The sequence below is a fragment of the Mastomys coucha genome, unplaced genomic scaffold, assembly GCF_008632895.1.
Source record: "Mastomys coucha isolate ucsf_1 unplaced genomic scaffold, UCSF_Mcou_1 pScaffold15, whole genome shotgun sequence".
Taxonomy (NCBI): domain Eukaryota; kingdom Metazoa; phylum Chordata; class Mammalia; order Rodentia; family Muridae; genus Mastomys; species Mastomys coucha.
Genome location: NW_022196897.1, coordinates 75,970,022 through 75,982,274, shown reverse-complemented (window position 1 = coordinate 75,982,274; position 12,253 = coordinate 75,970,022). Strand labels below are relative to the sequence as shown.

The 12,253-nt window shown below is 41.3% G+C and overlaps 1 long non-coding RNA gene across 1 annotated transcript; it reads right to left on the bottom strand.

Annotated features, from left to right (window-relative positions):
- Positions 1-3,768: 3,768 nt before the first annotated feature.
- On the bottom strand, positions 3,769-10,247 carry LOC116092212. The gene is made up of 3 exons (XR_004119166.1): positions 10,149-10,247; positions 4,334-4,370; positions 3,769-4,032 (listed from the first exon to the last, which is right to left on the bottom strand). It is a non-coding gene; the product is annotated as an uncharacterized LOC116092212 (long non-coding RNA).
- Between the last annotated feature and the right edge of the window lie 2,006 nt (positions 10,248-12,253).

Genomic DNA, 12,253 nt, shown 5'->3' with positions numbered 1-12,253 from the left:
CTCACCTTTCTTAGGTCTGCTAATCTGTAACACTGCTGTCTTCTTCCTCAGCTTCTCACCTTTTTTAGGTCTGCTAATCTGTAACACTGCTGTCTTCTTCCTCACCTTCTCACCTTTCTTAGGTTTGCTAATCTGTAACGCTGCTGTCTTCTTCCTCAGCATCTCACCTTTCTTAGGATGACAAGATATAAATATATACAAGTACTTCATAGTTATCAATAGCCGTCTTGATTCTTTAAAAAAGTGAAATTTTAGTTTAAGAAATGCAGAAACTCTACTGTATAGCTAGGGATTTATCTGCTGTAAGAGAAACATTTCTCTACATACAAAAGTGTTTTAAACAAAATTAAAAGTATTCTTGACTCATGGTTGAAAGTATATACGTTCCTCTTACAAATGGAATTTTTAAAGCATTATTTTTTGACATTAGCTTCAGAGTTAAAAGGGTTCCTTTGAAAAAGGAGTTCAAATGGTTCTTCTTCCTATTCTGATCTCTCCTCATGGCAGTGAAGGCTGTACCTCTGTCACAGATTTACTTCCAATGAGCATTTTAAACTTCTCAGTTGTATTTTGTATCTACCTCTATTGATACAAGTTGAGAGTTCCCTTTTAGGCACCCTGAAAATTACTAGTTTATTTTTTAAAAATAGGTATGATTTTGTATAAACTAATAAATTACATGGAGTACCACAAATACATGGAAATCATATGCCATACACAGAAAGAACATCTGTAACTCATCTAGCTAATTAATTCTCTTTGTATTCTATGTGTAAAACCTAGATTCCATAAATTGTATCTTTATACATATTTATAGTTAGAGGATTTAATTACTTTAATTATAAACTCCATGCAGGGAAAAAAATGAAAAAAATGATAAACTAGCTTAAAAATAAGAATTCTGGGTACCCTACCTTGGATACTGATGTTGAGAACATCCAGTGTGCTCTAAACCATATACAAATCATTAGTACAGCTACTTAGACAGCATTTCATATAATGCATGCATCCCAAATCTGTAATAGTTAATGATACTTCAGGAGGTGGAAACTGTCAAATGACACAAATGTTTTCAAATACAGTTAACAAGTAATTTCAAAGCTCTGATGTCTTTGCAATTTTTATAAAAAATGAAAAGAAAAGAAGGAAAAAAGAAAGGAAGAAAAATGTTATGCTGAATTTAAAACTGGAAGTCCTGAGGAAATATAAAGAATCTTCTGATTTTCAAGAGGCACAAATATTCCTAATCCTTAATTTAATTTGGTCAATGAAATAAAAATGAATAAACAGCATCTTCTGGAAACATTGTGTGTAGACAAGCTACTAAAGACATTAATAGATGAGGCTTTCTCACCTTTGCCCTCTCAGGAATTAATTATTTATTGTTTTTTTAATATTTTATCTTAGAAACAGATAGTTGATGTACTTATTTATGCACAACTCACCGATTAATTCTTTTCACTGCCGTTGAAACTAACTTATCAAAAGTCTGAATCTCTGGTTTTGGATATTTTGGAATGAAGTATGTATCTCATAAGCCCTTGAGGACCATGAGTGACTCCCATTACTGTATAGATAATAAGCTGGGGGTTTGTTTAGGTTCTGTCCCCGAGGAAGTTTTCTCATTCTGAGGTCATGTAGAAGACAGAGATACTTATCTTTGAACTGAAATAAAATGTACCATGGCTTATTCTGTCCCTAGGAATGAATTTTAGAAACTGACATACTTTTAATCAATGTGTAATCTGGAGCTAGATGCCCCATGCGATTTCCTTCACCCTTATTGGCACATCTGCTGATGTTGTCATTGTTTAGGTCTTTTTTTTTTTTAAAAAAAATGTTTTGTTGGTTCTTTGTAAAATTCACTTCATACACCCCAATCCCACTCATTTCTCTGACTCCTCATATTCACCTTCCACTTTTGCAACCTTTCCCCCAAAAGAAAAAATATCTTGTAGTGAGAGTCATAGTGTGTCACAGTGTATCCCACAGTGTACCCTTTGGACAACACTACTTTGCTTACAAATGTTCATTGCAATAAATTATTGGTTTGATTTGGGCCTCTACCTTCTGTCACACTATCAATACTATAACATCAGTGAGACTCATATTGGATATCCTGCTGTTGCCCTGTGTCATGGAGATCCTGTAGTTTTGGATCTATAGGACTGGCCCCTTCGTATACTCCTGCAGTTCATCAATGGTGTAGATATTGGGGTAATCCAACTCAAAGCCTTGGACCTGGGCTTGAGAGATAGAGATATCTAAGCTGCTCAGCCTACCAGCTCTCCTTCAACCACACCAGCAGGGTAAGTTCTCAAGTCCTGCCACAGCTAGTTCATCCAATGCTGCAACCAGTAAGGGGCAATGCCAGGTTTTCTGTTCTTATGCACTTGGAGCCAGCTCATATACTTCTAGCCACCAGGGCCAGCTGTACTGTGCTCTTCAGACAAGGTTCAGGGCCTACTATCCCATATATTACAGGTGATGAGGGGCAGGGCCAGTTCTCCTACTCTCATAACCTTGGTGCCATAGGTGAGTCGGGACTACAGAGTGTGGAGATGGAATCTCTCCCTTGTTCCTGCACTACTGCATCATGGCAGACACATTGCAGGATCAGCTCTCACACAGTCCAACTCTTGAAGCCAGCTCACCAGTGTCCCTGCCACCAGGGTCAGCTGTATTGTGCTGCCCACTAGAGGTAGAGAGCCTGTTCTGAGTACTCTAGCAGGGGAGGATCAGGGTCAGACTTTGGACCAGCTCTTCTGCCCACTGCAGCTGACATAGACAACAAGGGGGCAGAAAGACAGGAGGGCAGAAGGGCAGGAGGGCATTTCTTCTTTGCCCATGCACTGCACAGCTGATAAGAGGCATGGATGGCTATCCTGTGCTTGGTTTAGATATTCTATAAGTAGCCATATTGTGCAGGGTTACATTTTTCAAAACCTACTTTAATAAGGGTTCTTAAATGCTTTAATCTCTCTTCTAGCCCATTACCCACCAGAGGTAGTGGAAAAGAAAGGTTAATAGGGCAGAGAAGGATGTGGACCTGTTTGTAAATAGTTTTGGGGGCAATTTCAAACTTTGATGTCAGGATAGCAGTAGTTTAGTTCACAGGATTCAGCAGTGGTAGCTTGATCTACTCACATTCATCTCATGAATCACCAATAGCAATTCAATCCTGAAGAAATAATGAGTCTCTGCCAATTGACCTGAGTCTGCAGAAGCTTCAAGAAGCTGCCAGAACACTACCAGAAATTCTTTGGTGTATTTTTCTCCACGAAGTCACTGCAAATGATGATCAGCAAAGAGCACAAGGTGAGCCAATGCTATAGTATCATCAGTGAAGATCAGTGTCAGCAAAGCCCAATGAAGACTGGCAAAGAGTGACAAGATGAACCAATGCCACACAGCACGGTTCACTGTCTGTTGGGTTATATGTATACCCTTTCCAAACATCTCATGTTTTCTCAAGCATCCACTCTAGAAAAAAACATCACATGCCCTTTGTCCAGGCAGCTTCCTGAAAAATGCCACTTGTCTGTTCTCAGAAAAACATCCTCTTACATGTCTGCTTCAGGAAAAAAAACATACTCTTGTAAGACAATTTCCAGAAAAACATTACATGACACAACTGAGTCTCCAAGGAAAACAGAAATTTACACTTCGATATTGTAGAGATTTTATTGGTATAGATTCTCTGTCATAACCTGAAGACTAAATTTTGCAGGAGACACTCTGGTCTTAGGGTCTCTCTGCCTTTCCTTCCATAATGTTCTGTGATCCTTAGGTGTAGATGTTATGCTGTAGGAGTATCAGTTGGAGCTAGGCAGCTTGTAGTCAGTTGTTCTCCACATTTTGACTAGTTATTTGTTTTTGTTTTTGGTAGTAGTTGCTTTCTGCTGTGAAAAGAAACTTCTTCTCCCAAGCATAATATTTTTATTAATCATTTGGGAATTTCATACAGTGTACCCCAATCACACTTGCTTCACGTTCCCCTGAGGTCCACACTCCTATCTTTGTGTCCTCCACCTGAAAACAAACAATCACAAACAAAACACCAAGTCCAATTTGTGTTGCCCATACACTCATTAGAGCATGGTAAAACTCCCAGTGGTCAATTCGTTAAATAAAACTGAATCCTTTACTCCCTGACACCCAACTAGAAACCATCAACTTCAAAGAGCTGTATACTTCAGCAACTGTATCATAGTTGTTTTTAAGTTTTATAGGAGGTTTAATATTAGTTTTTCCTCATTCTTCACTTATATAATACATTTGACTGCATATTCTCCTTCTTCCCCTCTTTCAAACCGCACGTCCTCTCACTTACCTCTGCTCTTGCTCAGATCCTCTCCTCCTCTGTTTCCCTAAAGAAAAGCACAGTGATATTAACTAAACGGTGTGTAAAAAGACACAATAAGAGAAGGCATCAACTCTCATATCAAGGCTGGAGGAGGCAATCCAGTAAGAGTAAAAGGTTTTCACGAGTAGGGAAAGAGTCAGTTATCCCCACTCTCACTGTTAGGAGTCCAACAGAAACCCTAAGTTAAAAACAAACCATAGTATATATGGAGAGAGCCTAGCAGAGACCCATGCAGGTTATATACTTGCTGCCTTACTCTCTGTAAACCTCTATGAGCCTTGCTTACTTGGTTATTTGGACCTTGTTCTTCTGGAGTTTTTGCTCCTTCTGGTTTCTAGAATCCTTCTTCCCCTTCTTTTATGGAGGTCCTGAGCTCTGCCTAATGTTTGACTATGGGTCTCTAGATCTACTCCCATCAGCTGCTGGTCAAAGCCTCTCTGATGATGGGCTAAGCAGCAATCTATAAGTATAGGAGAATATCACTACAATCGTTTTTTATTCTACTCTGGGTCTCTGATCCATCTAGCTTCTGGATCCTGGTCATCCAGGCAGTGTAGGGCATGGACTGTCTCTCCTGGCATGGGCCTCAAGACAACTCAGTCATTGGTTGGCACTTCCACAAGCTGTGAGCCATCATTGCCCCAGCATATCTTGATGGCAGGACAGGTTGTGGGTTTTAGGTTTTGTGGTTTAGTTGGTATCCAAGTTCCCACCACTGAAAGCCTGGTCTGGTTGCAAAAGATGGTGTAGGCTTCTTATCCTCCATTACAAGGAGTCCTCACTAGGGTCACCTTCATAGTTTCTACTGCACTAGGTTTTCACATCACCCCTAAATGTCTCTCTATTCCAGCTGTCTCTCCCCTTACTTTCTCCCTCTGTCACTCCATTCCTCACCTGATCCTGTTCCCAACCCTACCTACCTCTAGGTATCTCCCCTAGACCTCTTCATCTAGCTTCTATGGGTCTGTTGATTGTATGATTATCCTTTGTTCAACAGCTAATATCAACTTATAAGTGAATGCATATCATGATTTTTGATAGATTTTCTAACTTGTATCTCTTTGATCTCCTTCAATTGTCATATTGCTCTAGCTAGAACTTCAAGTATTATATTGAATAAATATGGAGGCAGTGGACAGTCTTGTCTTGTTCTTGATTTTAGCAGAATTCCTTTAAGTTTCTCTCTATTTAATTCGATGTTGGCTATAGGCTTGCTGTTAATTGCCTTTATTCTGTTTGAGTGTGTCCCTTTCCTATCTGATCTCTCCAAGACCAAGACTTTTATCAGAAAGGGGTGTTGTATTTTGTCAAAGGCATTTTCAGGACCTATTGAGATGATAGATCATGTATCTTTTTCTTTCTTTCTTTCTTTCTTTTTTTTTAATATGGTGGATCACATTGACTGATTTTCATATGTTAAATCATCCCTGCATCTCTGGGATGAAGCCTGTGTCATCATGATAAATTATACTTCTGATGTGTTCTTGGATTTATTTTGTAAGTATCTTGTTGAATATTTTTTTTCTATGCTCATAAGGAAAATTAGTCTATAATTCTTTTAGTTTTTGGTTAAATCTTTGTGTGATTTTGGTGTCAGGGTGATTGTGGCTTCATGAAATGAATTTGGCAATGTTCCTTCTGTTTCTATTTTGTAAAATAATTTGAGGAGTATTGATGTTAACATCATACAAGTTAACACACATACAAGAAAAACAAAATTGTGAAAAAAAAGAGTGGTAGAATTCTGTGCAAAAAGTATTTGGCCCTGGAATTTTTTGGGGGGTGGGTTGGAAAGCTTTTAATGAGTGCTTATATTCTGAGGGGTTATAGGTCTATTTAAGTTATTTATTTAATTTTGATTTAACTTTGGTAGGTGGTATATACAAGAAAAATACCATTTTCTTTTAAATTTTCCAGTTTTGTGGAGTACAGGTTTTTAAAGTATGACCTAATCATTCTTTGGATTTCCTCTGTGTCTATTGTTATGACCCCTTTTCATTTCTGATTTTGTTAATTTAGGTATTCTCTCTCTCTCTCTTAGGTGGTTTGGATAATTGATTGTCTATCTTTTTGATTTTTTTCAAAGATCCAATTTTCCATTTTATCAATTCTTCATATTATTCTTTTTGTTTCATTGGTTCTTGTCTTAGTTAGGGTTTTTATTCTTGCACAAATATCATGATCAAGAAGCAAGTTGGGGAGGAAAGGGTTTATTCAGCTTATTTCCACATTGCTGTTTATCACCAGAGGAAGTCAGGACTGGAACTCAAGCAGGTCAGGAAGCAGGAGCTGATGCAGAGGCCATGGAGGGATATTCTTTACTGGCTTGCTTTCCCAGGTTTGCTCAAATTGGTACCATCATATTGGGGTATTCCTGTGACAACCTGACCATGTTTTGGGGAGGATTGTGGAAGGACTTTGGAAGTTTGAGCTAGAAGAGCCATTGGTTGTTACGAACTCTGTGAGATGTTCTGTAGGAGCTTGGAAGATCATGTTGAGAACAGCGCAGAAGATGGAGACCTGGCTTGTGAAATTTCAGAGAGAAGATTAAAGGCTCTTATCAGGGCCATGTTGTTTTGTTTGTGAAGATTCTGTGGTTTTGGTTAGCTGGGGCTGAAGTATCAGCTGTGATTAACAAGATACCAAAACTACTAAAGTGAAAACTTTGCATTACTGAGACTATTAATGCTGGTTAGCTGGAGCTAGGAAATTAGCAGTGATTAAGAAGAGACCAATATCATTGAGGTGACATCTTCTGGGAAGTGTTTTTTGAGAGCACAAAGAGGCTGTGTTCCAGAGATAGCCAAAGTTGTACCTTGTGCTGCAGCAGGAATTGGTAATGTGTAAGAGTCACCCAGGTGGTACTGATTTTGAAGGCATGAAGGGGTCATGAAGAGCAGCTGAGTCTCCACAGAGTGAGAGGCCATGGAAGGCCATTGGTGAAGGTGCAGCCTAGATGGCCCAAGACTAAAGGGGTCATGCAAAGGAGTTGAGGCTTAGAACCATGAAGAAAGCCTATGAGAGGCTATTGATGAAGCCTAGTTGCAGTGGAAGACAGCAGTGTTTTGATAATGTCAGTACCATGAATGACAATCAAAGATTGCAGCAACAGTGGAGTACAGACAGGCATCCTGAGCCTAGAAGACAAGATGTGTTGCTACAAAGGGCAGAGCTAGAGAAGTGACCAAAGCCCTTAGAGGAGCCCAAAAGATAATGAGTTGGATCCCAGACATTGGTTTTGCCTTTGATTGTGACATACCCTAATATATTCCCCTCTTGAAGAAAGAAAATATTTCAGTGGAACCCATAGCTAAGAGACTTTGAATTTTAAAAGATAATAAACATTTTAAATAGATTAAAATTTTAATATGTAAAGACTGTGGGACTTTAGATCTTAGAGATGGATAAAAAAGTTAGGGTTGAGACTTAATAGTGATTTGTTTGTGTGTCAAGTTGACAAGGGGTCAATTGTACTGGCTAGTTTTGTGTGTCAACTTGACACAGGCTGGAGTTATCACAGAAGGGAGCTTCAGTTTGGGAAGTGCCTCCATGAGATTCAGCTGTGGGGCATTTTCTTAAGGGGGTAGGGCCCCTTGTGGGTGGTGCCATCCCTGGGCTGGAAGTCTTGGGTTCTATAAGAGAGCAGGCTGAGCAAGCCGGGAGAAACAAGCCAGTAAAATACATCACTCCATGGCCTCTGCATCAGCTCCTGGTTCCTGACCTGCTTGAGTTCCAGTCCTGACTTCCTTTGGTGATAACAGCAATGTGGAAGTAAGCTCAATAAACCCTTTCCTCCCTAACTTGCTTCTTGGTCATGATGTTTGTGCAAGAATAAAAACCCTAACTAAAGCAGTTCTATTATTATTTTTCTTTTAATATTTAAAATTATTATTGTTATTATTATTATTATTATTATTATTATTATTATATCTTTTTTCACAGTCCAATTGCCATCCTCCTCCTCCTGGTCCACTGTCCAATTGATCCCCATCCAACTCCCCTCTCCCATCTCCAAGAGAACATCCTTACCCCTATACCACCAAAGGGTAGAACACCCTTCTACCCCTATACCACCAAATGTCCCTGAGGCCTCTACTCTCTAGGATTAAGTGCATCTTCTGTCTATGAGGCCAGACCCAAGCAGCATTCTGCTGTAGATGTGTCAGGGGCCTCATATCAGCTAGTATATGCTTGGAGTGTCCCGCTGAGCTGCTCTGCCCGGCGCAACAGATTTCCAGAGGCAGCTGCTCTGCCCAGCGCATCAGGTGTGAAGCACCAGAGACAGCACCAGAGATCAAAGACAGAACTGGTAGCCTAGACTTCAAAGGAACTGAGACCTCTACTTTACTGCCTAGAGCTCTTGCTTGAACGATGTTATTTCCCTGTTCTCACATGTATGCTAAAAGCTGAAGGATTGTTCTGCTTGAGCTATATATATCTTGGTTCATTCAGTAAAAAACACACCTTGATAAACCTACTTGATGTTGTGCTCTTTGTCTCCCGCCCCGCTTATTTTCACAGAAACTCAACTACCCCAGTTCTTGAGCACCCACGAAAGAAGAGAGACTGCAGGTCAGTTTCCTTCAGATGGCGCCACACGTGGACAGCGAACACGGGAGAATTTGAGGGACCCTACCTCAGGATACAGAGCTCTGGTTTATTAAAGAAAAAAGGATCTGGATTTATGTAGTCGTTCTCACGGTAAGATTGGGTTAGCGCTGACCGGAAATCCGTGTGGGACTACAAGGAGTTCTAGGCAGAAACATAGGTATTCGCCGGATACCTTAAGGAGCCTAGGGGAAATTTTTTGACGGTAGGTTATAAGCATGGGTGCTCAGATTTCTAAATCAGCTTCCTGGAACGTGGGAAAGCTGCTGGAGACTAAAGGAGTAAGGGTTAGATTTTCCGCATTGAGAGAGCTAGCAGAGTTAGTGGAGGGCTTTTGTCTGTGGATAGAAGGCATGAGTCGTATGGATTTAAAATTGTGGGAAAAGGTAGGAAAAGCTCTGGAGAAAAACAAAGTGGATGGATTTCCCCTTCGCCTTTGGGGGATGGTTTTGGTTATTTTAAAGGAGAAGAGAAGACCGAGCAGAAGGGAGTGCATTCAGGAAAGTACATCAGCCTTACGGCATCAGAGCTGACAGGCGATAGCTCACCGGCCGATTTGTATTCTATGGAGGCTGAGGTAGGTCAGGATTCCCTGGACTCCAGTTCTACGGACAGCGAGGAGAGTCAAACTTCCTCCGTAAGTAGACAAACCTCTACTGACTCGGTCAGTATGGTGGCTGAGAAGACTCAACTTTCTGTCAGAACCAAACGTGCTGCACGTCGTTACAGAAGGCAGTGTGTTCTGTATAAAACTGTGCCCTCCCAGACTAGGGAGCGTTTTCAAAGTGGGTCTCCCCTGGTGAAAGATGAACTCGAGACCAAGATAGGAGAATTAATTGAAGAAATCAGGGGAATTAAATTTCAGGCAGGCAAAGAGAAGGACAGCTATCTGTTTACTGAAGAGGAAGTAGGTCCTAGGGCCCGAGGTTCCAGCCAGGGTGACTTTCGTTCAATAACCCATCCGGCTGCAGAATGCAGAAGTCAGAGTGACGGTATGCACAGATATTATCAAGTCTTTGATGTTAAGTTCATTAAGGAATTAAAAGGAGCTGTGGAAAAATATGGTCCTAGCTCCCCTTTCACTCAGGCCCTAATTAACAATATCATGGACTATGGATTATTTCCTCAGGAGTGGAAAATGCTGTGTAAGGCAGTGCTATCCTCTGGTGATTACCTGTTATGGATTTCTGAATGGTGTGAGCTTAGCGGGAAAATTGCCATGCAGAATGCTCAGACAGGTAATCCAGAGTGGACTCTAGATATGCTTGTCGGAGAGGGCCCGTTTGAAGGAAGCACTCAGCAAATAGATTATCCCATAGGGGTGCTAAATCGGATTGCTACTGTGGCACGCAGGGCTTGGTGCAAGCTTCCGGCTAAAGGGGTAGATGGGACGAGTCTGACCAGTGTCCGACAGGGTCCTGAGGAGCCCTTTCAGAATTTCGTTGCCAGGCTGCAGGAGACAGTTAGTAGAACACTGGGAAATTCGTATACAGAGGGGCCTCTGATTTCACAATTGGCTTTTGAGAATGCTAATGCAGCATGTAAATCTATTTTGCTGCCTCACAAAGGACAAACAGACATCTCAGGATATATTCGCCTGTGTGTCAACATGGGACCTGCGTATTATCAAAGCACAGCGGTGGCAGCTGCGGTGCAGGAGATGCCCGCCCCTAGGGGCTTGGCCTGCAGGCATAATAACAGAAGATGCTTTAAATGCGGTAGTTTAAACCATTTTAAGCGCAAATGTCCAGATAGAGCAAGTACTGCGGGAAAGCCGCAAGCTAGTGCTAGACAGAAAGTAGGTGATCAGAGCAGGAAAGAGAAATGGTGGACCGATGAGAAAAAAATCTAAGAGAGGTAGTCAAGGCAATTTCCGCTCAAAAAACTCGAGCGGGGGCCTGCCCCAGGCCCCATCTGGATATCAGATGGCAGTGCAGGGGACCCAGGGACTGCCTATGCAGGAAGACCTTTATCTGAGTTCCTCAGAACAAGGCCAGGACGTGCAGGAGTGGAGCTATACTCCACAGGGCACACGGTATTAACCCCAGACATGGGAATTAAGATTTTGTCCACTGGAATTCTTGGTCCATTACCTCAACAGACTCAGGGATTTGTGATTGGCAGAGGCAGTGCTACTGTAGATGGTTCACTAGTTTACCCAGGCGCTATTGATCAGAACTATCCAGGAGAGATAAAAGTTGTGGCATCTTCCCCAAGCGGAATCATCTTTGTGCCCGCATTTGAAAAAAATCACTCAGCTTATCCTGGTTCCTATGTCCACTAAGGCTTTTACTAATGAGACAGAAAAGGGATACACTGATGCTCCTGAAATATTCTGGATGCAGTCTATTACGAGTAAAAGGGCCTATTTAAAATTGAGTATTGAAGGAAAATTATTCAAGGGGCTGGTGGACACTGGAGCGGATGTGTCCATTATTAGAGCTCAGAGCTGGCCCTCAACCTGGTCTCTGACTGAGTCTATCACTCACCTCCAAGGGATTGGATATGCTAGTAATCTAAAACGAAGCTCTAAGCTACTTACCTGGAGTGATGGGAAAGGTAACTCAGGACTTTTTCAACCATATGTCCTGCTCAATCTCCCAGTCACTCTTTGGGGGAGTGATCTGTTATCACAGATGGGGCTGGTATTATGTAGCTTAAATGAACTGGATTTTAGACAAGAGTCCAAGCAGGACATTGATATATACAGAGGCCATAAGCCTCACGCTGATGATAGAAATCTGACACATTTTCAATAGTGGCCACTGCCCTTCCTGTGCCCCACGCTGATAAAATCAGGTGGATTAGTGATACTCCTGTGTGGGTGAGTCAGTGGTCCCTTTCTCAGGAAAAGATACAAGCAGCTTCTATGCTGGTGCAGGAGCAGTTAGAAGCAGGCCATCTTAGAGAATCAAATTCTCCATGGAACACGCCTATTTTTGTGATTAAGAAAAAGTCGGGCAAATGGAGATTGTTACAAGATTTAAGGAAGGTTAATGAATGTATGATATTACTGGGAACCTTACAAACTGGATTGCCATCTCCTGTGGCAATCCCAAAGGGATTTTACAAAGTAGTTTTGGATTTAAAAGACTGTTTTTTTACTATCCCTTTGCACCCTGAGGATTGTGAGAGATTTGCTTTCAGTATTCCATCTGTGAATTTCAAGGGGCCCATGAGAAGATTCGAATGGGTTGTGCTGCCCCAAAGTATGGCAAATAGCCCTACCCTATGTCAGAAGTTTGTTGCAAAGATAATAGAACCTATAAGAAAGAAATG